At 37.1% G+C, this 26166-nt stretch overlaps 1 protein-coding gene across 2 annotated transcripts in view; it reads right to left on the bottom strand.

The window, feature by feature from the left end:
- Mrtfa (myocardin related transcription factor A) overlaps positions 1-26166 on the bottom strand; it is a 181294-nt gene that overhangs the window by 99718 nt on the left and 55410 nt on the right. Inside the window, exon 2 of one of the 2 annotated variants that reach the window (XM_078052692.1) lies at positions 9469-9730. The gene's annotated coding sequence lies outside the window, so the exon portion shown is untranslated. Of the gene's footprint in view, positions 1-9468; positions 9731-26166 lie in introns of those variants that run through there. The other variant, XM_005322225.5, reaches the window with a different exon arrangement.

Here is a 26166-nt window from a genome sequence, read left to right as displayed (position 1 = left end):
TGAGACCAACACACTCCCCTAAAGACAAGTGTGGTTAAGAGCAGTGAGTGAGCTCCTCCCCTTCCATTTGTCTCTAGTGGGAGGGGAAAGAAACACAGACTTTCAGAAAACTGCTTTCACTCTCTCTTTTTAATATGAGGAGGTGGGTTTGTTTCAGAACCTTGCTATATGGGACTGGGGAGTTAATGCAGTTTAAGGCCACAGATTAACAGAACCCAAACAATTCAATCTCATGAAAGAAATGTTGACATACTGATCCATTAATGGGAGATGGGGAGAGAAATTAGACACATATTAAACATATACAAATAATATGTAAACTAAGTACATTTTCTGGAAGAGAATCCTAACAGTCTTTTCATCTGTGATATTTATAGAAAACAGGCTAAGGAAATTGAATATTTAACTACAGAAGCTCAACTATTTCTCCACCTCCACTCCAATTAAAATATCTGTTTCAAAAAGTCATCAGAATACATTCCGGAGCTGTAATCTGTTGCTCAGATCTGCCAGTCCTCTAAAAGAGCCCCTTACTTGCATCCATATGAGACATGCTATCTGTGGACAGACAGCTTACTGATGTTGACTTTCTCAAAATACTTAATGTTCATGCTGGATATAGAGCAAATAGAAAGGCAGCTTCAATGTATGAGAATTTCCCTTCCCTGATAATGAAACTTCAGTCCTAATTCCACTATCACAGAGCAGTTCTTCCGAATAAAAACAAACATGGGTATTTTATTGTCCAATAAAAACAAAAACCAAAATCCTTTTAAACTACATGTATACAATTTTTTATTGTCCCCAAATTAAAAGCTCATTCATGCCCTTCGTGGTTCTTTTTATTATATTATTTCATTATAAATAATTGTATTAAGATGCCTTTTGGCAAATTTGAGGGACTTTTAAATAGCTGAAAGCTAGAAATCCATGTTTGGTCTATTTATCTAGAATTTCTCAATCTTTATGGTGAAGTAGCAGCCCATATCTTGAAAGCCTACTGCTGTAACCTCAATACAGCAAATACTTTAAAGCTTATACAGTCAAACAAATGATAAATGAAAGCATTAGGAGACATTAAAAAAGAACAGTCTCTAAGTGAGTGAGAGCAATATTCTTAGAAAAGAGAAAGCAAAGCAGAATTGGGGTGGGGAAGATTCTGTGGAAGAGAAAAACTTCCTTTCTTTCTCCAAGAACATGATGTTTAAAAGAAGAGCTCTATATAGAACTGTGGGAATGACTCAACTGGCAACAGAGCGGCAGCCAGTGTGGGCTGCATGCTGCTCTGAGAGGCAGCAGCATTCTCACTGGTCCCTTCTGGCACCCAAGCTCTCTGACTATCTTATGAAAAATGGGTAAATTTCAACTCAGACTACAAGAGAGTCTGGTCAGAGGTTAGCAACTGAAGGAGAAGCATCCCTAAAAGGTTGGGTCATTCCTATCTCCCTCTGTGGGCTGTACAATTTGCTGTGTGAGTTTTTTTCAAAGACACAAGTTCTCACAGTTTTATCCTTAGAGAAAAATAAAGACAAATTATAAGATTTCTGCTCAGAAAATGGTAGGAAGGGCATAGGGTTGCTTTCCTCCTGCCAAAACTCTTCTCTTTGGGGAGAAGAGTGCTTGCAATGCTACAAGTGTCAATATCCAGCCCTATAGGAAATATTAACAGTTGCGGAATGGTAGAATGGTAGAATAATAAAACAGGACATTTAAGTTGATTTCACTTCACCACAGCAAAGGATATGCACTTTAGGACAAAGGATCTAAAGAAAACCTATTTTTAAAATGGAAATCTAAAAAAGCAATCTTAAAAGAAGAGGAAATAAGAAGCAACAGATATTTGCCTCATTGCTCAGATTTTGCATTTACACTTACAAGCATTGGCAAAGCAACAGAATCATTGTGAAAACAGGCTTTAAAACAGGGTTCACGGGGCTGGAGCTGTGGGTCAGTGGTAGAGCACTTATCTAGCATGTGTGAGGCACTGGATTTGATTCTCAGCAATACATACAAATACAAGAATAAAATAAAGGTCGATTAATAATTAAAATGTATATAATAATTTTTAAAAAATGGGGTTCACAATTGTGAAGTCTGAATCTCTATGATTCAAAACAGCTTCGATTCCACTATTTTTGGTGCAAACTGGTCACATTTCCAAAAAACAAAACTAAACTTTAATAAGGTCTCTGTATAAATGAACACGATTTTCAAATTAACAGCACAAAGGGAATGAAGGATAATGATCTTAATTTCCAATAAAATAAAGAGTTTTGCATCTAATCATAACTCTCTAGCTAATCAACACAACTTTAAGATGATCTACAGTCTCTTTTAGGAACATAATATAATAGGATATCAGTAGAGTTTTTAAATGTAGCAGTTTTTAACTGGCTATAAAGAAATGCTTTTAACAAGGTTGTTAATCATAGCAATAATATTGCTTTGTGTTTAGCTTTTGCACCCTCACCCCACAGCAGCCCATGGCCTTTAATGTTCATAATGAAGAGGAACCAGCCACGTTTCCACTGGATTTAAGGCTTTCAATTCTCTCCTTAAAACTTTCCATTTTCTATTTAGGAAAATTCCTTTCTGCATTTATCATGAAAAATTATTTTAGTATTACAATATTGATATTCTTCCTTTAAAGAAAAATGCCATGAAACATATGAACTGACAGGCCACAAAACTTCAGTTAATTTTTTTTCACTTTTTAACATGCTAAATACGCATTTAAGTTAAAAATTCTGTTTAATGGCCATTTATAAATTTAAGCACTATCACTGGTCAGTTTTCTATTACAAAATAATAGTATGTTATCTGTAGTGTAAGTATAGCACATTGTCAAATTCTTTTCCTTAAGGTGCATAGTAAATGTACAGATAGTCACAGGATACTGTTTATAATGCATTACATTTCTAATCTATTATTCCTAACCTGTTATACATGTTTGCTGAGAGAAAAGAAGTAAATTTTTCTAATTATCTGTAAAATTATGCTAACTTCTACAAATAGGTATTCTAAATAAAATTTTAAAAAAAATAAAACAACTTCCCATTTCCTAAGTTTTCTTGAAAATCCCAGTTTCCTACCTCACTAACATTTCCACCACAGTCCCAGATGGCTCCTCTTTCTCTCTCTGCCCCTCTCAGGGCCACTACTTACATTTTTGTGTGTGTGGTACTAGGGATCCAATCCAGGACACTTAACCACTGAGCTACATCCCCAGTACTTTTTATTTATTATTTTGAGACAAGGTCTAAACTGCTGAGGCTGGCCTCAAACTTGAGGCATCTTTGGGTGTATGGCACTCACCTATAATCCCAGACTCAGAAGGTTGAGGCTGGAGGATCATGAGTTCAAAGCCAGACTCAGCAATTTAACAAGGCCCTAAGCTCAGGGAGACCCTGTCTCTAAATAAAATACAAAAAAAATAAAAATAAAAAAAAGGGTTGGGGATGTGGCTCAGTAGTTAAGTGCCCCTGGGTTCAACCCCTAGTTAAAAAAAAAAAAAAAATTGAGGCATCTTTATTTTGTTAATCTAAAAGATCCACACGTCACCTGCCTTCTGGAAGCCTAAGACCTTGTGGCTCCAGAGTTAGCCCAAATACCCTTGAAGAGCACCCCAAAGAAATAAGCTTGATCACTATGCCATCATCAAGCTCCCCCAATCACTGAGTTGGCCATGCAGATGGTAGAAGCAAACACACTTATGTTCACTGTGGATGTCAAGGCCAACAAGCACTAGATTAAAAGATCTGTAAAGAAGCTAGCTCCATGAAACTGATGTAGCCAAGGTCAGCACCCTGATCAGGCCTGACAGAGAGCAGCATATGTTAAACCGGTTCCTGATTATGATACTTTGGATGTTGCCAACAAAACTGGGATCATCCAAACAGAATACAGCTGGCTAATTTGAAACATGTAATGTTTTTACCTCTAAAAAATCTAATTATAATACTGAAATTACAAAGGTAAGATACCTGGTGTTAAGCAAAGTGAAACATCCACAAGATTAACATGACCCAGCACAGGGAAGTCGCTCCAGGTACTGGGCAGCTTCCCTAACCTGTGTAGCTTACTACTACTGAGAAGCCTAGTTGAGAGCTACAAACTTGGGAGAATCACACACTACCATAGGTATGTTATTATTTGGCCTTAGGATAGAAGGCTATATTTTCAGCTCACTTTACAAGGTATAGTAAATGTTGAGGGCTGCAATAACCATAAATATGAACAGCTGTCTCATTCATACTGTACGCCTGCAATACTGTCACTATGCACAGTGTCAACACCAGTGGAGCAGCACAAAGACAAGGACGACTCAGACTAACACTGTTCCTGACCTCAAGACCCCTAGAGTGAAATCTAGGATAAAAAATCCTTAATCAACAATTTTAAAAAAGGAAAAAGAGAAATGCTAGTTATCATAACTAAAACTATAAAGTTATTGCTGAGCATAGTGGTATACACCTGTAATACTAGCAACTTGGGAGGCTAAGAAAGGATGATCACAAGTTTACAGCAATTCACAACACAACACAACCCTTAGCAATTTACCAAGATCCCATCTCAAAAAAAGAAAAAAAAAAAAAAAAAAGGACTGATGATGTACATAAGTGGTCAAAAGCCTATGGGTTCAATTCCAAAAAAAAAAAAAAACCCTGAGAGATATTAGTGCAGGCAAAGACAAACAGATCAACAGAAGCAATCAGCAAGCTCAAAACCACATCCACCCAAAGATAAGTCCTTACTATGTAAAAGGTTACTCTGCTGATCAGTGGAAAAAGAAGAGTAATTTCAAAAACTGGAAATTCGTTTGGAGAAAATAAATTATATTGAACCCTGTCTCAACCCATACAAAGCATTATTTCCAGAAACCCAAAATACAAAATTAACTAATTATAAAAGACTTGATTACATAAATGTTTCATCCAAAGATCCCACAAAGAGGGTAGGGGATGTAACTCAGTGACAGAGTGCTTGATTGTCACAAGCAAGGCCCTGGTTCAATCTCTGGCACAACCCAAAAAAAATAAATAATACACATACATACCATAAAAAAAAAAGATAAAGAAAAACAAGCAAGGGAAAAGATATCTGTGACACATTTAACTAACAAACTAATATTCAGACTATTTTTTAAAACTCCTTTTGTTCAATAAGAAAAAAATGATATTAGAAAAAAATAGGCAATAGATTTAACTTACCACTTTACAAAAGGAAATCCATATGTTTGATAAGAAAATACTCAACCTCACTAGAAAAAGTAAAGTAAAAATCAAGAATGTGATAAGAGATCTTTATATAGCCAGCAGAGTGGAAAACTTCAAAAAAGACTCACCAATTCCAAATGTTGGAAGGATATAGGGCAATTAAATTTTCATATGTTACTGGAAGGTATGTGAACTGGTATAATCATCTAGTAATGATATATAAAACAGAAACTTCTAAGTCCTGGATATGTGTGCACATGCACGAGGAAAGATGAAGGAGATTCACAACAACACTGGACTAATAGCCTAAAAGTAAAACAACCTAAATATGTACCCGCAGAATGGAATTTTTAAATTATGGGATAGTTATCCAGGAAAGCTTTCCCTATAAAGCAATGAAGATGGATAAATCACAGTTATATACAAGATGAATAAATACCGCCTATATTGAACTAAAGAGAAATACAGAACTATTCCATTCATATAAATTTCAACTAACCTATACTGTTTAGGAATGAATATAAAGTTGGTAAAAGAAATTATTTTCCATTATGATACATTTATTAACTAGGGGCCAGAACTCCTTGAGTTGGAGCCAACGGGCCAGATCTTCAAAGGGAAGGTTTTTCCAGGCTTCTCTAAGCCCAGGCTGAACAGGATCTTCAGGCAGACCAAATATATCTTTTAGACCTAAGTGTTCAGCTTCAAAGAAGACAGAAGAGTTAAAACAAAACAAAACAAAACAAAAACCACACACACCTTGAAACTTCTTACCAACTTCTAACTCCACCCTCTCAACACACAGTGTGGCATACCCATTCAAGAAAAAGTCTGTCCTTCAACTCCAGGGTCCACTCTGTTCTACAACACCACATTTTCCAGGATCACAATCTTCTCAGAGATTTTTCATGTCTGTTTCTACCCAAACCTTTTTACAAATGACCACGCAAAGACTGAGTGTAAAATATATAATGATTTTCTCACAAGCATATTCAGTCTTTCTCCCCCTGGGCTGAATGCTAACAAGACAAAATTTAGGAGGCAGGTATAGAAAGATAGCAAAGGGTCAGCACTGAAAAGGTAGTGGCTAGAAAGGTAGAGTGAAAAAAGCTACAGAAAAGATAATATCACAGTTGTCAATGGAGGAAGCTCGTTTTAAGTCTGAGGGAGTGGCCAACCATGTCAAATGCTGCAGAGAGGTCAAGCAGGATAAAGACCACAGAGTACCTACTCCAACTGCAACAAAAAGAATGCTAATGAATGGCAGCAGCAGTTTTTGAGAACAGGCAGTGACAGAAACCACAACAGTGAAGTCTGGGATATGAGAAAGCAGAGGGAGAGACTTTTAATTTTTAATTTATATGCTAAGGGGAAAGTTCAGAGAGAAGGGTGAGGATACCCCAATACCTCAGCTCAAAACCAGTATCTGCCATCTTCTCCACTGAGATGACTCCACTGACACCAATTTTATCCACTTCCTGTCCAAATAGTAGGGAACTGTTTGCCATCATTGCCTTCATTGTCATTCCTCCCACCCCAAAGGAATCTTGGTCCCAACTCCTGCCCAGGGAAAAGACAATACTTTAGAACCTACCTTCACATCGCTATGGGAACTCAGCTCTATCAGTTAACTTTTTTCTTTGTCTCCACTCTTTCCCTGACTCCTTCTTAAGATTACAGTAAGTAATAGAAAACACTTTTAAAGAAATGAAGCAAGATATTTCAGCCTTAGGGGGGAAAAATACACAAAGTTCTAAGTAGTGGGGGCAGAGGAGGAATAAAACTTTTGACATTTGTCAGCTCTCATGGCAGTGGTCAATACTTAAAAATATGTTGCTTAAACTTTGGATAAGCAGAGGAGGGGGAGGGGAAGGGTGGCGGTATGGGATAAGAAAGATGGTAGAATGAGATGGACATCATTACCCTAGGTATATGAATAGTATGACTCTATTTTATGTATAACTAGAGAAATGAAAAATTGAGCTCCAGTTGTATATACTATGAATCGAAATGCATTCTGCTGTAGTATTCAAATTAGAACTAATTAATTAATTAATTAAAAAATGTTTAAGGAGCTAGATATGGTTAACCTGATTTAATGTTATGTAACATATACTGGTTCAAAATATGACATATTAGTCTATAATATGCACAATATTACATATTGCTCCATTAACATGTATAATATTTATGTTTTTATGTAACTATAAAAATAAATCTCATTATTTAAAATTAAGAAAAAAAAATTACAGTAAGTTAGGAAGCTGCCATTTGGAGTGGAGGGGGTGAAAATTACAAATGAGAAAAGAACACACAAAAATCTCCCAGATGAGCTAGGGGTATAGATCAGTGGTAGAGCACTTGCCTAACACTCATAGGCCCTGAATTTGATCCCCTGCACAGCTTACATACATACACACAATCTCCTAGAATGGAGATTTCTTCTGTTTCACAAACACTGCTATTAACTATGGATATAAAAACAGTTCTTGCCTCTTGAGACAAAAAAGTAAACCATTCTTCTAGTCATTCAGTAATATTTACTGGGTGCCTACTCTGAGCCAAGAGTCAGGTATATATCAATTAATAAAATGAAGCTTTTTCCTTCATGAAATAGACAATAAATAAATGATGAATCATAAGTGCTTAAAAAAAAAAAAGCAGGATAGAGAGTAATGGGGGGAGCTATTTAAGAGAAGATAGTCAGGGAAGGTCCCCCTAAGGAAATGATGCTTGTGCCAGGATTTCAGTGAAGGTGCCGGTGCAGGGCATGTTTGATGTGTTCAAGAAACAGCAAGAAAGTCAATGTAGCTAGAACAGAATAGGGTAAGCTAGAAAAAAGTGATAAGAAATGAGGTCAGAAAAGATACTAGGCCATGTCATCACAAATAAGTTTTCATCACAAGCCTCATGGGAAGGCACTGCAGGATTTTGGGAGGAGTTTAACAATGATTTTGGTCTTGACAAGCTCATTCACATGGCTGAGTAAAGAATTCCAATTAAAATAGACCGTGATGAAATGTTCATGACTCTGACTTGGCAAAGACTTCTCAAAAACACTGAGACCTGAACAGAATCCTTAAGGACAAGTAGAGACAGTAAGAAGAGTTAGGAGAGAAAGGACATCCAAATAGAGGGAATTGCATGTTTAAAAAAAAAAAAAAAGGCATAGGGATTTTGAAAAGGTTTGGCAGGTATATGCCCTGGCATCAAAAAGAAAATAGTTTATTAAAAATACCATTTATAACATCTACCAAAAATAAGAAACTCAGCAATAAACTAATAATATATACAATGGCCTTTATAGAGAAATGTATAAAACTGCATAAGATATTAAAGAAAATTCACTTAATCAGAGATAAAATAAATTAATGAGCAAGAAGACCTGTATATTTAGAAAAGCCGATTTTCCTCATTTACCTATACATAATATATTTCAAATAAAAATCCCAACAGATATACCAAAAGAACATGAACAAGAATTTCACAGCAGCAAGATTCATAATAGTCCTTAAGTAAAACAGCTTAATATTGGGCACTGTAGCACTTGACTGTAATTCCAGCAACTCAGAAGCCTGAGGCAAAAGGATCACAAGTTCCTAAGTTTGAGTTCAGCCTCAGCAACTTGGCAAGATATTGTCTCAAAAAATTAAAAAGGGCTAGGAATGCAGCTCAGTGGTAAATCTGAGTTAACCCCTAGTACCACCCCTCAATACCCCCACACATATACAAAAAAAAAACAAAAGATCAACAGTAAAATGGACAAATAAAATTGAATTGCTTTATATCCACAGAATGGATTGCTTATATAACAATGAAAATTAATTATAGCCACAAACAAATCAACATAGATGAATTTCAAAAATATATCAAAGAAATCACCATTATGTGATTCCATTCACATAAAGTTTAAAAGCAGAGACTTGTTTACTATTTAATCTCTAATCTTAATTAGGAAAGTTCAATAATACATAAGTGTTCAATAAGTATTTGCTGAATTAATTAACTCATGGGAAGAACGGGGTGGGGAAAGCAGAGAAGCGGGAAGATAAATCAAAAGCAATTATAGCAACACAGGCAGAAAATGCAGGGCTTATCATGATCACCTAAACTTACCACTATTTCTCTATTTTATAAGAAATATTAAGATTCTTAAAAACCTTCAAGAGACATGAAGTAAAGAATCTGTAGCATTAGAAACATACAGATCCTGGTTCAAATCAGGCAATGAAATAATTCCATATAATCTCACCATTTTTCCGCTCACTAAGTGGAGGTAAATTGGGATTCCTGCCAGGGTGAAGGCCCAGGGTCAGCTCGGGCTGCAGGGAGAGCTCCTGCAATTCATTGGCAACCGCTTCACTCTGGGGGCTGGGGGCCGCAGACAGGGACACCAGCACAGGTTCATCATCATTTTCGCCAGCCCCTCCTCCGTCCAGGCCATTCACAGCAATGACGGAAGGGGGCAGGCACACCACACTGGAGAAATCCACTTTGGCTTTTGTGATGGCAACCTAGAAATGGAGAAACAAAAAGTTTAAGTGGTACCATAAAGAAATCACACCATTGAGTATATGCTGAATACTAACATAAATTACATAAGTGGAAAACCACCATTATTAACAGCTTTTTGTAAAGCAAGCTAACACTGTTATTAAATATACTCACAGAATGAGTGCATTTCAAATTTCCCACTGTCCTCCCTACTAGTTCACTTGGGAGGACAACACACAAATGAACTAAAAACACTGTACTAACATATAATGAGCTAAAAGGAAACACTGGTCAGGAGAAATAACTGAGATAAAGGTTACTGAGCTAGGTTTGTGGCTCAGCAGTAGAGAGCTCGTCTTGCACATATGAGACCCTGGGTTTGATCCTCAGCACCACATAAAAAGAAATAAGTGAAATAAAGGTATTGTGTCCAACTACAACTAAAAAAATTAACATTAAAAAAAATAAATAAGGGGCTAGGATTGTGGCTCAGTGGTAGAGTGCTCGCCTACCATGCATGAGGCACTGGGTTCGATCCTCGGCACCACATAAACGTAAAATAAAAATATTGTGTCCACCTAAAGCTAAAAAATAAATATTAAAAATAAATGTTACCTTCCAACTACTAAGGGAGAGCATCTTGAGAAATAGCATTTAGAGAGTAGCTCCATAGTATTAAAGTATCATATTGTACCAACATATGTGAGGGAAGAAAATTCTTAAAGAAAACAGTTTCCTGGGCTGGGGATGTGGCTCAGTGGTAGAGTGCTCGCCTAGCATGCTTGAGGCACTGAGTTAGATCCTCAGCACCACATAAATGTAAAATAAAGATATTGTATCCACTTAAAACTAAAAAATAAATATAAAGAAAAAGAAAACAGTTTCCAAATCATTCAATTCCATAAAGAAATAACAATACATGGGCTGGGGTTGTGGCTCAGTGGTAGAGTGCTTGTCTAGAACAGGGGAGGCACTGAGTTCAAACCTCAGCACCACATAAAAATGAAATAAAGATATTGTGCAGACCTAAACTAAAAAATAAATACAAAAAAAAAAAAGAAAAAAGAAATACCAATACAAAGATATCTATTTGATGATGGACATTAGTTCAAATAGTTTAACTTAAATGAATATTCAACCACAGTACCCAAAACTAGTATGTTAAAAACAAAATACCTAGAAACATGAAAAGAACAAAACATTTAAAATGACAAAGAGCCAGGTGTGGTTGCACAAACCTATAATCCTGGCACTAAAAGGCTAAGGTGGGAGAATCACTCGAGCCCATGAGCTTGAACCAGCCTAAGCAAGAGAGTAAAACCTCACCTCAGAAAAATAAAATTTAGGGCTAGGAATGTGGCTCAAGCGGTAGCGCGCTCACCTGGCATGCGTGCGACCCGGGTTCGATCCTCAGCACCACATACCAACAAAAATGTTGTTTCCGCCGAGAACTAAAAAATAAATATTAAAAATTTCTCTCTCTCCCCTCTCTCACTCTTTAAAAAAAAAAAAAAGAAAAAGAAAAAGAAAAATTAAAAATAAAATTTTAAAAGAGACAAAGATATAAATAACATGAAACTATTTTCAACAATAATTAAATATTTTCAACAATGAGAATTAATAATTAATTAAAATATACATATTCAAGCCAGTGCTGGAGAGGCTGAGTCAAGAGAATCATAAGTTCAAAGCCAACCTCAGCAACTCAGCAAGACCCTGTCTCAAAATAAAACATAAAAAGGCTGGGGATATAGCTCAGTGGTTAAGCACCCCTGGATTCAATCACCAGGTACTCTCCTGAAAAAATATAATATAAATTGAGAATAACTTTTACAAAGCATTTCAAAAGTGAAAATATATATATTCTAAAGTTGTGTTTAAGACCTAAGAAAAAACTAAGACATAATAGGTATAGTCATATAAAAATAGTACACAGAGCAAAGTATATCAAAACACAGAACAAGGGTTATGTCTGATTGAACTATAAAAGTTTTTTTCTTTGGTGGGGGGGGGGGTGCTGGGGTTGTGGCTCAGTGGTAGAGTGCTTGCCTAGCATGTGTGAGGCACTGGGTTTGATTCTCAGCATAAAAACAAACAAATGAATAAAGGTCCATCAATAACTAATAAAATTTTAAAAAATTTTTTCTTCTTTCTAAATTTATTTTTTATATTTATTTTTTGTATTCTTTTTTTATTTTTTTCAGATGTTAATGGATCTTTATTTTATTTATTTTATTTTTAAATGTGGTGCTGAGAATCGAACCCAGGGCCTCACACATGCTAGGCAAGTGCTCTGCCACTGACCACAACTCCGGCCCCAACAATATCTTTATTTTATATTTATTTGGTGCTGAGGATCAAACCCAATGCCTCATGCTTGCTAGGCGAGCACTTACCACTGAGCCAAACAAAACTCCAGCCCCTAAATTTATTTTTAAGTCAACAAATTGAATTGTATGTATTTATCATGTACACATTATACTTTCAAGCATATACACATTATGGAATAGTTATTTACTTTCTTATAGATTCCAAATTCTCACTAAAACTGTTGCTTTTGTGATTTAAAAAAAAAAAAAGCTAAAGTTCTTCATCTAGAAATGGAAATGCCCTGGGAGTTCCCTACAGACTGTAGCAAAGACTTTAAAAAACAACAAAATAGGGCTGGGTTTTTGGTTCAGTGGCAGAGCACTTGCCTTGCACATGTGAAGCACCGGGTTCTATCCTCAGCACCACATAAAAATAAACAAAATAAAGACATTGTGTCCATCTATAACTATAAATTTTTAAAAAAATACCACCTAGCCATAAAATTTTTAAAAGCCAGTGAAAAATAAAAGACCATTAAAATCTATCTTCATGTAAGGCAACAGTGTCCCCAAAACTGACTGCAGTTCTGGCTGATCTACTTCATAAATATAAATTAATTGGAAAAGGTCCAGATGAGAGTAATGAAGATGGGAGGTGAAATTATAAATAAAGTTAATAAGAAGGAATTTCTACTCAAAAAAAAAAAAACAAAAAACAACTGGGGCTGGGATTGGGGCTCAGCGGTAGAGCGCTCACCTTGCATGTGCGAGACCCTGGGTTAGATCCTCAGCACCACATACAAAAATAAACAAGTGAAATAAAGGTGTTGTGTCCAACTACAACTTAAAAAAAAAAAAATGGAAGAAAATTTGGGAAATAGCATTTAGTGAGTAGCCGCATAGTATTAAAGTATCATATTTACAAGTTACAAGTTCAACAGAAAAATATTAGGGAATAAATATTCAAAGAGGTAGTATGGAAAAACACTGGGAAAAGGGTTTCTTTAAGGGTGTGAACAGTTTTAGGAATTCAAAGCAAATGTCTACTAAGAAAGTCCAGAATCTAACCTTCAAGGAATTATTTTCCATCTTGACTATGATTTATCTTTATTTAAATAATATCTCTGGGTGTATTAGAAAGAAAATTATATAAGAGTAATTTATTTGGCTCAGTATTCTCTTTGCCTTTGATTCTGAAAGAGTATGTTTGCTTTCTTTAACAACAGCCATTGCAGACTAAAAATGTCAATTTTATTTAGTTAGTTAGTTGTAGATAGACACTATATCTTTGTTTTATTTATTTATTTTTTATGTGGTGCTAAGGATCGAACCCAGTGCCTCATACGTGTATGGCAAGCGTTCAACCACTGAGCTACAATCCCAGACCTTAAAAATGTCAATTTTATGACATTTGTGGATCCCTTGCAACCTGACCTCCTTAGGGCAGCAGTCCTCAATACCTTTCCCACCTTATCTATCTCATATCTCTCTATATACAGACATTTATTATACTATTGCTCTACATTTGAGTATGTTTGGTAACATTCTTATAATATTTTATTCAAAATAATATTATTCCATAGAACAAAGACTTAGTAAAGCATAAAGTAAAGGTGACTTAACCTTGACTTTAAGAAACAGGCCAGAAGTGTAAGCACTGACAAAAGAAAATGTATACACTGATTTATTTCTCTAGCAAACAAACTGCTCTCTACTCATTTTCAAATGAGTAAAAGGAGAAAAATCCCAGTACACTGTGACAATCTATAGAACAAGCTCCAAAATGTTGAGGGCTAGCTCTAGAGGATTAAACCCTCATATCAATTCCTTCCTTACTATAAAATTAACACCATGTTTTAGTATTGTAGGTTCATAATTCTACTAAATCCAAAACAAAACTTTGTTTTTCATCAAAGGATCACTAACTCTAATTGCTGGGCTACTGATTCACATATGATAAGTATCAGCCAAAAAAAAAAAAAAAAAAACATAGGGGCAGGGTCATCTCCCACAACCCATCTGTTCCCTCTCTTGCTGGCCTGATTTCGCCTCATCTTTCCTCCATACCACCCAACCCCCTTTGGGGGCTGCATGCCTTCTGCCAGCACAGAGCAACATATGTAACCAGAAGCAACAGCACAAAATGTTGTCAGGGAAATGGAAGAGCTCAGGCACACAGCTGATAACTTTAAAATACAAGTCCTAGACTAGCAGGATCCTTTATTACAGCCCATGACAGGACTGGTTTCATGTAACCAAATGGCAGGGCTCTTCTGAAAGTGGAACAGTTTTTCTGAATATAAGTTTTTCTGTATAAAAAATTGTTTTAATCAACTGGGCCCAGTGGCACACACCTATAATCTCAGCGGCACAAGAGACTGAGACAGGAGGATCGCAAGTTCAAAGCCAGCCTCAGCAATGAAAGGTAACACTCAGTGAGATCTTGTCTCTAAATAAAATACAAAACAGGGCTGGGGATGTGGCTGGGGATGTGCCCCCGAGTTCAAACCCCAGTACCAAAAAATAATAATAATAAATTGTTTGGGGGCTTGGGATGTGGCTCAAGCAGTAGCACGCTCGCCTGGCATGCGTGCGGCCCAGGTTCGATCCTCAGCACCACATACAAAGATGTTATGTCTGCCAAAACACTAAAAAATAAATATTAAAATTCTCTCTCTCTCTAAAAATAATAATAATAATAAATTGTTTTAATCAATTAATGACCTTTATTCTAACTAGGCAAATGTTTCCTTTTATTCTGATTTATTTTCAATATAGCATGTAAATCATGAAAACTCTTGTTTTTTTGATTGTTTGGTTTTGTGTGTGTGTGTGTGTAATTGACATGAAAGAGCTGGATAAGTGTTTCCTGAGAGCCTACCACATATATACTAGGTAAGGTCCCACATATCATAGAAGATAAAGATGATAAAGGAAATAAGTTTTTTATTTCTAGTTTTTATAGGTATAGACGATGCAACACTGAATATGGAAAACAAGTTTGTTTGTTTGTTTTGTTTTGGACTGGGGATTGAACCCAGGCAGGGGCGCTCTACCACTGAGCCACATTCCCAGCCCTGTTTGTATTTTATGTTAGAGATAGGGTCTCACTGAGTTGAGCAACTGGCTTTGAACTCTCACTCCTCCAGCCTCAGCCTCCGGAGCTGCTGGGATTACAGATGTGCCCCAGTGTGCCCAAATGGAAAACAAGTCTTGATTAACTAACTGCTCTTAACCTCTGTCACTACCACCCCCACCATCTTCAGATGTCTTTAAAACTATTTTTCAGTACTTCTAAAAATGGCAAAGAAAAAGTCTTCCTGATTCCTGTTCATGTTGGAGATTATCTAAAAACAAGGAGTACATCAAATAGAAAAACAAATAAGTCTATCTCAAAATCATGGAATTTTGTGCTCGGTGGTGGAGCACTTGCCTCAAACATATGAGGCAATGGGTTTGATCCTTAGCACCACAAAAATAAATAAATAAATATAAGTTATTGTGTCCATCTACAACTAAAAATTTAAAAAAAAAATGGAAGAGTGATGTGGCAGACAAAAGATTGCTACAAATTCTAACACCTCCCCCTCCCACTGACAGGTGGGATCTATTCTTCTCCCCTTGAATCTGAGCTGGCCTCCACATTTACCAATAGGGTATAATGAAAAGAGATGTTTTGTCAGTTCTTAGTCTAGAATTTAAGAGGATTGACAGTTAATACCTTGGATTCTTGGCACCCTCTGCCCCCACATAAGAAGTTCCACTACCCTAAAAGAAAGACCTTTAGAAGAGGTCTCACGATACAGAGGAAGAAAAGGGGTACAGCTGATAATAGACTTTCAGATATCCCCACAGATGTCAGGTACATGAGCAAAGCCACACAAGCACAGTCATCTGCTGAATGTCAAAAAGTGGGCATCACATCCCATAGGCCCAGGTTAGCAATGTAAGGAACAGAAGAATTTCCAAACTAAGCCCTGCCCAGATTTCTCAACAGCAATACTGTAAATGCTTGGTATGATCCTAAGAACTTAGCAAGACCCTGTCTAAAAATTAAAACATTAAAAAGGCTGAGGATGTGGCTCAGTGGTAAAATATCCCTGTGTTCAATCCCTGAGAAGGAAGGAAAAAAAAAGAGAGAAAGAAAGACCGATGACCTACAATTACTTACACAGCCTATGAACTATCAATCAAATGTGAGGACATTCCAGGTAATAAAAAATTTTATTCCCAAGTAACTTTTTCAGAAAGTTTTCCAGATGTGTTCCACCAAAAACCAGGGAATGATCAAAGATAAAAAGACAAGAGGATCCAAGCATCAGGAACTCCAACCCAGGAGAAAAAGAAGCAAGGCAAAACTCAAAGGCAGGCCAAGAAAGTCACAAGCACAGACCAGAGCAGAAACAAAGGAACTCTAGGAGGAAAATCTCAGAGTGCTATGGTTGGTTAATCCACCTTTTAGTGATGGTGGTGGTGGCTCTGGGAACTGATTACACCTAGCATACTTCACCATTGAGCCATATGCCCAGTTTGTTTGTTTGTTTTTTAATTTTGAGATACAGACTCTGTGAGTTACTGAGGCTGGCCTCAAACTTGCAATCCTCCTGCCTCAGCCTCCTGAGTCTCTGGGATTATAGGTGTGAGCCACTGCCCCAGCCAGGGTGCAGTGGCTTGAATGTGTCACCCAAAAGTTCCTGTGTTGGCAACTTAATTCCTGAATTTACATGATAAAAGCATTTGGAAAGGGGGCCTTTGGGGAGCAATTAGGATTAGATGAGGATAGTGGGACCCCCATGATGGCTAGAGTGATTTCCTAAGAAAAGGAAGGGACTCGAACTAGCACTCTTGCTTTGTCTCACCATGTGATGCCCTCTACTACATTATGATGCAGCAAGGCAACCTGCACCAGATGCGGGTGTCATGTTCTCAGACTTTCCAGCTTTCAGAACTGTGAGCTAAATAAACTAATATTACTATAAATTATCCAGTTTCTAGTATTTTGTTATAGCAACAGAAAACAGACAAGGCCAATGGATAAATATCTTGATAAATTATCTAATAAGCTTAACCATGTAGAAAATTGTAGGATTTTCTAAAGATGTAGCTCAGTGGGAGAGTGTGTACTTAGCATAATCAAGGTCCTAGTTTCAATCCCTAGCATCACAAAAAACAAACAAATCCAAAATGATATTTAAGACTTGAGAGCCTCAAAAAGTACAGATAGAATTACTGGCACTTATAGAGAAAATTGAGCAAAAATTTTGCTACAGGCAATTATCAACTTCAGAAAAAAAAATTACAAGAAAAGGAAACTCAAATAAAACGATAAGATACCATTATGCTAAGCAGTCAACAATATTCATACATTTATAATAATGTCAACATTTAATTCAGATTTAACCAAAAACTATAATACAGCCTCCTTGGGAAGATGGCAAAAGGGATGAGACAACTAAATTTTCTTTTACTATAATAAGCAATGAGTATATAAGGTCTAAAATCACTATTGAGAAACCACTGTAGTGGGGCATGGTGGTACATGCCTGTAATCCCAGCAGGTGGCACTTGCTTGTAATTCGAGCAACTGGGGAGACTGAGGCAGGATTGCAAATTCAAAGCCAGCCTCAGCAATTTAGGGAGATCCAAAGCAATGGAGGAAGACACTGTCTCAAAACAAAAAATAAAAAAGGGATGGAATGTGGCTTAGTGGTTAAGCACCCCTGGGTTCAACCCCAGTATAGAAAAAAAAGGGGGTGGGGGAAAGAGCCAACATGTACACATATTTAGAAACATGGAAGAGAATACCAGAAGAGATTTTGTCCCAGGAATTGATTAGCACCTTGCCTTTGCTGAGGCTAAATGTGAACTCACCATACTCTTGCCTCAACCTCCTGAGTTGCTAGGATTATGGGCATGCACTGTGGTGCCCAGCTCCAGAAGAGTTCTGTAATTGCTTCTAAGTTATAAGACTGGGGTAAGGGAGAGTCAAACTTAGAGAAAACCATACAGTTCTCAACTAAGTGGCAAACCAGTGATACAGATATCCTAATGCCAATAAATTATGTGGCTCTGAATACTTCAGGTTTTCAGTTCCTCCTCATTCTAGTGGGAATCAAGTCCCCCAAGTCTTTCCTCTTCCCCCAACAAAATGGATAACAGTAACCATATAACACTACCTCTCCAATTACTACAGTGCAAGGCCCATCTCTACTGCTTCATTTCTCACCACTCCCCTTTATATGCTCCAGCCACATACACCTGTTATGCTGTTCTGTACTTGCCACTGCCCAGAGTTACCTTGACTTCCCCAGCCTAATTCTCCCTACTATCCACCCTTCCAACATGTTATGTCTCCATAGACCTTGGCTTGCTGCTATCAGTGCTTACCCTTGCTATATAATGATAAATGCCCCACTAGACAGTAAGTTCACTGAAGAAACTCTGCTTTACTGTTTTTTGTCTCAAGTATCTAGAAACAACCCTTGAAATTGAATAGGGGCTCAATGAATATTTAATTTGCTGACTATAATAACCTCACAGCAAGCACATCATATATACAAAGCCAGCATAGTTACAGAACAAAAAGAGGAAAGAGGATTCTATAACAAGTAGGTATAGAAATATATAGAAGTTCAGAAAAAGCTTCTGGGAAAGGCAATAACATTTGAGAACAGCTACTAGGGATGCTGAGGCAAGAGGAACACTACTTTGAAGCCAGTCTGGGTAACTTAGTATGGTCCTATCTCAAAATAAAAAATAAAAGGGACTGGGGATGTGGCTCAGTGGTCTGGTGCCCTGAGTTCACTCCTTGGGATATTTATTTATTTATTTACTTACTTATTTATTTATTTAATAAATGAGCAGGATTAATGAGAGGGGAGATATGTCCATGTTTGCTTATGGGAAAGGGAGGTATCAAAGACTATCCTAGATTTTAACCTAGAAAAACTGCAAGAATGGTATTCTGGGGCTGGGGTTGTGGCTCCGTGGTAGAGTCCTTGCCTAGCATGTGTGTGGCCCTGGGTTCGATCCTCAGCACCACATAAAGATAAATAAATAAAAGTATTGTGACCATCTACAACTAAAAAGTAATTTTAAAAAAGGTATTCTGCTAAAAGAAACAAATATAAGAGGAGGAATTTTATCTGAGGGGATAATGAATCTGATTTTGCATATTTGTTCCAGGAGCCAAAGCTGAATAATGGAAACAACATTTGGGTTTCCTTTAAGTGCCAGAGAAGAAAAACATGGAAATGAAGGTAGAATTAGAAAAAAAAAATACAAGAACAGGAAGAGAATGATGGGGGGCGGGGTGTGAGAATCCTGCATAGATAGGCAGAAAGGTACGAGGAATAACAAATCACTATCAAATCTGCCTCACTTGAAAGCTTAGGAAATGTCTAGCCTCAGATCACCTATTCTGGAACTCAGATCATGCCTCCAACTCCTAAAATTATCATATACGGCTGAGTATCTGATTACATATCAGCACTTTCTACTCACACTATTTTAGAAGCCCAATAAAGCTGAAACTTTATAATGCTGAGGGCCAACCAGCTGTTCCCAAACTTAAAGACACAAGTAAGCTTAACGGCTTAAATAAAGGGACATGAATTCACCATCTCAAAGTGGCAGAAATAAAAAAAAATAGAAGAGAAGTAAAATGTGTATTCCACCTCCTGGTTCAACCCCTTTTCTAGTGACTATCTCTCTTTACCATTTATAATAAACCCCTGCCAGATATCCACAGTCAGGGCATAACCTAAAGGTGTTAGGTACACACAGCAATATCTTCCCTTGTGTGAAAAACACAGATTGCCCTGCAGTCTTATAGCACCTAAAGAAAGGGCAGACCTGACTCTGCTTGATGTACTAAACAAACAGATATTGATCAGGTATTGTTCTAGGCACTGGGAGTTTACATTACGGTGGGAGACCAAAAAATATAAGTAAATAAATTTACAAAATAGATTTCAGATTACAAGTGTCATATGCCAGAGGACCAGGCGGCTAATTCAGATTAAATGCTCAAGAAAGTTCTCATCCAAAAGATAATACTTGAGTTGAGACTAGAACAGCCAGTACTAAATGAGCACTTGTAAGGGAGGCACTTTATATATATGTACTTGCTCTTTACAACATTGAGAAATTTATTTATATTATCCAATATTTTATAATGGCAGAGATTAAATAACTTGAACCTGGACAATCAGCCTTCCAAACTCATGCCTCTAACCACCACAATCTGGCCCTGCCTGAATTTGACAAGAAACAGCCAGTCATGCAGAAGGAACAGCATATGCAAGTTCAAAGGCAATGAGGTGGGAAGAGCGCAGCATCCTGATAGAACTGAAGGATCAGTGTGGTCAGACAGGAGACAAACAAGTGGATGCCACTGGAAGGCTTTAAGAAAAGAGTGCTATGATCTGATGTCTCTTTTAAAAAATCACTTTAGCAGTTATGTAGAAAGTGAACTGTACCCCCACAAGCTGTTACTTTAGCCTGCATCTGACTTTTAGGTTTGGTCTAATTTACTATTCTGCCTGGCCTCCAATAACAATGCAATGTTATTTTAGATAAAATATTATGACGTGTGATCTGTATCTCAACACATCACATCACTAAATTGGGCTATATAACCTTGAGTTAAGTTTCTCTGAAAAAAAAATTATTACTATGTGTCCTGTTATCATTGAGAGTCCTATGTGGGGATGTTCTAAAAAGCACAGAAAAACTAACTACAATGTAGTATTTTGTTGCAGACATGTAACAAAAGTTTTACAATTTGCCTTAAACCATTCCTTACCCTTCCCTTACCGAACCCTGCCCCCAAAGGCTGCTTGAAATTTAAAGTACTTTTTGGAAAAGATGACTTCATTACATTCTTTGAGTTTTATTCATGCATATAAACATTAAAGATAGGCTATCCTGCTGGGTGCAGTGGCACACACCTGTAATCCCAGCGGCTTAGAAGACTGAGGCAGGAGGATCACAGGTTCAAAGCCAGCCTCAGCAACTTACTAATGTCCAAAGCAACTTAGTAAGACCCTGTCTCAAAATAGAAAAAGGGCTGGAGGGGCTGGGGGGGCTGGGGATGTGGCTCAAGCAGTAGCGCGCTTGCTTGGCATGCGCGGGGCATTGGGTTTGATCCTCAGCACCACATAAAAATAAAGATATTGTGTCCATCGAAAACTAAAAATAAATTTAAAAAAAGAAAAAGAAAAAGGGCTGGGGGCACTGGGGTTGTGGCTCAGAGGTAGAGCACTCGCCTAGCATGCATGAGGCACTGGGTTTGATCTTCAACAACACCACATTAAAAATAAAGATATTGTATCCACCTATAACTAAAAAATAAATATTAGAAAAAGAAAAAGGGCTGGGGATATGACTCAGTAGTTGAATATCCCTTAGTTCAATCCCCAGTACCCACCCCACCCCCCAAAAAAGGCTATCCTCACAATTCCCAATTCGTCTTCTATGGTGTTCAAATGTGCTCCAATTTTTCAATGTGGAATTATATTTGTCTTTTAGACATTTCTTCTCTAAAAGACAAAGTTATGGATATTTATAAGTCCATATGCCATGTATAAAAGACCTAACTATATTTAAATACAATCAGAACATATTTTGTGTATTCCCTCCAAAATCATGCAATCCATTATGAAATAATTTTCAGGTTAAGAATTCTTCAGGGTTGGGATTGTGGCTCAGTGATAAAGCACTTGCCTAGCACACATGAGGCACTGGGTTTGATCCTCAGCACTACATACAAATTAATTATTAATTAATTAAAGGTATTGTGTCTATCTACAACTTTAAAAACATATTAATAAATTTTAAAAAAGAATTCTTCACGCATTTCTACTCTTAAACTGTATCCCTGAACACTAAGAAGCCAGGACAATTTGAAATGTTGTCACAGAAAATCTGTTATATAGTATCTGCCATAGTGATACCTGTTCAGGTATGGCTATTACAAAAGAAAATCATTTTTTAACATTAACTTTGGAATGAAAAACCTGTTGAAACAAACCTCACCAGAATGAAGGCAGGCAGAGTTGAAAGACAGGAAAACGATCACAGTGCTGGGCTTTGTTTCCACACTACAATGGAGTGTTTGAAGAGAAGCCCTACTTCCCAGTGCCGGCAGCCTCATATCTTTAGGTTTCCCAATGAGCTTTCTGCCAGTATGACAAAAAACATGCTCTTACTTCACAAGAGAAATCATGAAGATTTTCCTAAATTCTTGATCAAATATTTGTGAACCCTGGGAATAAACTATCTTGCTATAAAAAGAAAAAAAAAGAAATTGTCACAGTTTGGGAGAGGCATCCAAATACAACATATGTACAGACAGCAGTGTCTATTCAAGGCTGCAAAGTGTCTGCAGGTCCCCAGAAGAGGTCAGCCTTGCAGCTCCAGAGCACCTACTGTGCCATACTGAGAAACTAGTGGTGCAAAGGACACACTGATGACAGCATTAGAGCTAAGACACTAAGGTAGTGACCAGCATTCATGAATTATTCTTCGGATTATACTTCAATTGTAAAAACCACACTAATCTACTCTGGTAATATTAGTTACATAAAAAAGCAATGGCGGGGGGGGGGGGGGGGGGCTGGGGTTGTGGCTCAGCTCGCCTCACACATTCGAGACCCTGGGTTTGATCCTCAGCACCACATAAAAAATATATAAACAAGTGAAATAAAGGAGTTGTGTCCAACTACAACTAAAAAATAAATTTAAAAAAATAAAAAGCAATGGCTCTTCAAGTTACCTTCATGGAATACAGAACAAAGTTTGTGGTTTAAAGGGCTGAAGTCATGGCTCAGTGGTAGAGCACTCGCCTGGCATGTTCGAGACCCTCGGTTCAATCCTCAGCAACACAGAAAATTTAATTAATTAATTTATTAATTAAAGGTATTGTGTTAAAAAAAATCCTTAAAAAAAAGATTGTGGTTTAAAATGCCTTTTCATTTTCTCATGATTATTAAAGTCTTCAATAAACATAGAACCTCTGAAAACATAATACACCTTGACAACTTAAATAAAAATAGCTCCTAAGTCATGGCTCATTATTATTCCTTCTGACAGCCTCTTGCTTCAAATAGTATTACTCTTACCCAATTAATATTCTAAAAAAGGTGCTGAGAATTTCTGGAATAAAATGTAACAGATAGTCTAATACAATTTTAAACTCCACACAATTACATTTAAAGCTTTGAAACAAAGAGGAGAGAGAGAGTAGAGGTAAAGATGCTCCTATTCTAAACCAAAAAAAAGAAAAATACCATCATGCCCCACATAACACCACTCTGGTCAACAACAGACTATATATATATGACAGTAATCCCATATTTGTATAAGCACACTCTGTGATATGGATGGCAACAAAATGGCTAACAACACATTTCTGAGAAGCATAACCATTGTTAACCAACATGTGTTTTCAAAACAACAAGTGTTCTCTAGGGCTGGGGATGTAGCTCAGTGGTAAAGCACTTGTTTATCATACACAAGGTCCTGGGTTCCATCCCTAGTACCACTTTTAAGAAGAGGAAAAAAAAGTGCTCTCCATAGCACTACAACAGTTTCAACTCTGCAACTAAATCTAAGAGCAATTATTGTAAAAATTCATAAAAATGACCCAGTACACAAGTCCACAATCAGGGCTATGTATTCTGAAGTCATCTGCATAGGCAAGAGCATGGTACAGATAACCAAAAACAAATGCACACCAGCAGCATGAGAATCTTTGAATATTTTGTTGATGATATACATACATCTTAAAATGGAAAGGTTCCAAATTGACTAAGGAGAAAGGAAGTGCACTGAAGATCCATATCTAAGAGAAAAATCATCTGAATTTAGTAACTCAAATGTCTTAGATGGCACCAAAAAAGTGGGGCTGGGAATGCAGCCCAGTGGTTCAGTGTTTACCTAGGATGTTGAAGCCCTAGGTTCAATCTCCAGTACTGGGGGAAAAAATGCGTAGCAGAAACTATCAATATGAAGCAGGAAGTGGGGCTGGAGGTATGGCTCAGTGGTAGAATACAAGCCTAGCCCTGGGTTCAAACTCCAGCTCCACCACCAAAAAGAAAGCAGCAGCATATGAGATTTCTAGGAAGAATAGTTAAGAGGGTGTTTGTCTTCAGCCTTTCTTCCTGCTGACTAGCATATAGACTGCATAATTAGAGCCTAGACAACTACTGTAGTTTAGAAGATGGAAAAGGCATGCTGAAAACAGTGACAACAATGACAACCATCCCTGAGGAAGACCAAACTTTGTCCTCCCCAAAGGCAGAGAGAGTTAGCATTGCTTTCTCACAGAAGCCCATTGTTTCAGATGGCTTGAACTGTCATTAAGTTAAGGTAGGGCAGGAGACACCAAGGTGAGTATGTAAAAGACCAGAGTCCTCAGGTTTAAAAACAATATTTAATACAGGAGTTTATTAGTCTGTGGACAGAAGGTCTTCAAATATCCTACACAGTAGCATTTAGTAACTGCTTCAGACCAGTGACTCTTCTGTTACTAATTCTCTCCTTTCCTAAATGATGATAATCTTTTCTTGTTACTTCCTATATTCTATCACACTTATGTACACTAATGGTTTGGGGAGCAATTATCTTGTCTTCTAGCTTATAGACCCTGAACCACACCTGACAAAGAAGACTGCACATTACCCAGACATCCTGAACTTTCAGCTGCATGTAACAGCCAAACAAAATACTGGGTAGCTCATCTTGGAGGGGGGTGTGTGTGTGTGTGTGTGTGTGTGTGTGTGTGTGTGTGTGTGTGTGTGTGTGTGTGTGTGTGTGTGTACACACACACATGTGTGTATTAAGAAGAGTAGTAGGCTGAGATGTTAAAACAACTGAAGAGATAGAATTCTGCTTTTTTACTACAGTCTAATTATACCATAAATCCCTTTTCTGTCCTCCTTAATAATAAAAGATCCAGGGAAAGAATGACCTCACTTACTTGATTTACTACAATTTCCAGCCTTCCTTGAAATTAGGTGCAATTATATGATAACACTCTGACCAATGGGCCTAAGACCAAGGCATATGAGATTTCTAGGAAGTATGGTTAAGAGGGTGTCTGTCTTCAGCCTTTCTTCCTGCTGGCTAGCATACAGACTGCCTAATTGGAGTTTGGACAGCCAGTGTAGTTTAGAAGATGGAAAGTGCATGCCATAAACAGTGACAACCATCCCTGAGGAGGACCAAACTTTGGATTTACTAAGCAAAGATTTTAAATCAGCTGTTTCAAATATCTTCAAAGAGCTAAAAGTAATCATAAAAAAAAAACCCACAATGGAAAGAATGAGAATGATGCCTCACCAAATAAAGACTATTAATAAAAACTCAGAAATTATAGAAAAGAACCAAACAAGTTCTGGAGTTGAAAAGTTCAATAACTGAAATTAAACTTCCCTACAGGCATTCAAGCAAATTTAGACAGGCATGAAAAAAAGAAAAATCAGTGAACTTGAAGATAGAGCAACTGAAATCATACCAACTCGTACACAATGAAATCTCAGGGCAGGAGAGAAAGAATACTTGAAATAATGGTGAAACATCCCCATCTTTATGAAGAACATTAATTCATACTTTCAAGAAACTCAATGAACTTCAAGTAGGATAAACTAAAAGAGATTCACACCCACATATCATAATCAAACTACAAAAAGAGAAAATCTTGAAAAAAAAGTTAAAAAAGCAACTCATGGGCTAAACTTGTGGCTTAGCGGTAGAGCACTCACCTAGCATGTACAAGGCCCTGGGGTTCAATCATAAGCACCACACAAAAAATAAATAAATAAAGGTATTGTGTCTGACTACAACTAAAAAAATAATAATTTAAAAAGGCAACTAATAATACATAAGGGATTGGAACCAGGAAGCAAGAAAGCAGTGGGATGATAAACCCAAAGTCCTCAAGGGGGTGATGGGAGGGCAACCAAGGATCCTATCAACATTATCTTTAAACACTGAAGGAAAAATGAAGACATTCCTAGAAAAACAAAATTGAGAAGAGTTTTTTGCTAGTAGATATGACCTATAAGAAATACTAGAAGTAGTCCTTCAGGTTGAAATGAAAACAATCTACAGAGAAACTCAAATACACACAAAAAAGTAAAGAT

The sequence above is a fragment of the Ictidomys tridecemlineatus genome, chromosome 6 (assembly GCF_052094955.1).
Source record: "Ictidomys tridecemlineatus isolate mIctTri1 chromosome 6, mIctTri1.hap1, whole genome shotgun sequence".
NCBI lineage: Eukaryota > Metazoa > Chordata > Mammalia > Rodentia > Sciuridae > Ictidomys > Ictidomys tridecemlineatus.
Note: the sequence above shows the minus strand (reverse complement) of the source record. Positions and strands in the feature narration are given on the sequence as shown.